General features: G+C 35.6%; 1 non-coding gene across 1 annotated transcript; it reads right to left on the bottom strand.

Annotated features, from left to right (window-relative positions):
* Positions 1-786: 786 nt before the first annotated feature.
* Positions 787-858, bottom strand: Trnae-cuc. The gene has a single exon. It is a non-coding gene; the product is annotated as a tRNA-Glu (tRNA).

Genomic DNA, 858 nt, shown 5'->3' with positions numbered 1-858 from the left:
GTTTCTAATGAAATATTGTTTAGTTCGTTTTTCCAGCTTGTATGTTTTGCATTAAGGTCGCCCGCTATTATATAGTAGTTTTCCTGTTTGTAGAGATGTAAAAGTTCAAAGAAACTGTTGAATTCGTCGTTAAATTCTTTTTGGTTCCCGTAGGTTGCGTAGGCTGCAGTGATAAATAGGTTTTCCTCATTGCTTATTTTTATTTTTATGATCGTCGTTTCTAAGACTTTGAAACTTGTTATTTTGTTGTTTTGGATTGTTTTGAATTTCAGAGGATTTGTTTTTTATGAGGATTGCCGTTCCTCCTCCTTGGCTAGGCGTTCTCGGTCTGTCGTGTCTTATCATAGAGTAGTTTTTGAAGTGTACTTTGCGTTTTTTTGTTCAATTTTGTTTCTGAGATGATTACAACGTCGGGGGTTTCTTTATTTATTAAGGTTAGCATACTCTATCCTTTTTGGTTTGAAATTATTGAGTTGGCATTTATTGAAATTATTTTCAAATATTTTAAGTTTAGCTTGTATGCATTTTGCTGTAATTGTTGGTTTAATGGATTTTAGTTAATCGTCGTCTNATACTATTGATAGTGCTGGAGATGGAGTCGATTCTTTCTTCGTGCTTTGAGAATGATTTTTTAAGTTCGATTAGTTGCATTTCTTGTTCGTTTAATGTTTTGAGAATACTTTTTTTTTTAAATCTTCGATAATGTTTATAATGTTTAGTTGGGGGGGGGGGGTGTTATCGGTTGGGATTGAGCTTTGCATCAGGTTCAGGTCTAAGTAAAAAGATTTCCGGTACCGGGAATCGAACCCGAGCCTCCTGGGTGAGAGCCAGGTATCCTAGCCACTAGACCATACCGGA

The sequence above is a fragment of the Bombus pyrosoma genome, linkage group LG17 (genome assembly GCF_014825855.1).
Source record: "Bombus pyrosoma isolate SC7728 linkage group LG17, ASM1482585v1, whole genome shotgun sequence".
NCBI classification, from domain to species: domain Eukaryota; kingdom Metazoa; phylum Arthropoda; class Insecta; order Hymenoptera; family Apidae; genus Bombus; species Bombus pyrosoma.
The sequence above is the reverse complement of the archived record's forward strand: the minus strand, read 5'-3'. Positions and strand labels throughout refer to the sequence as shown.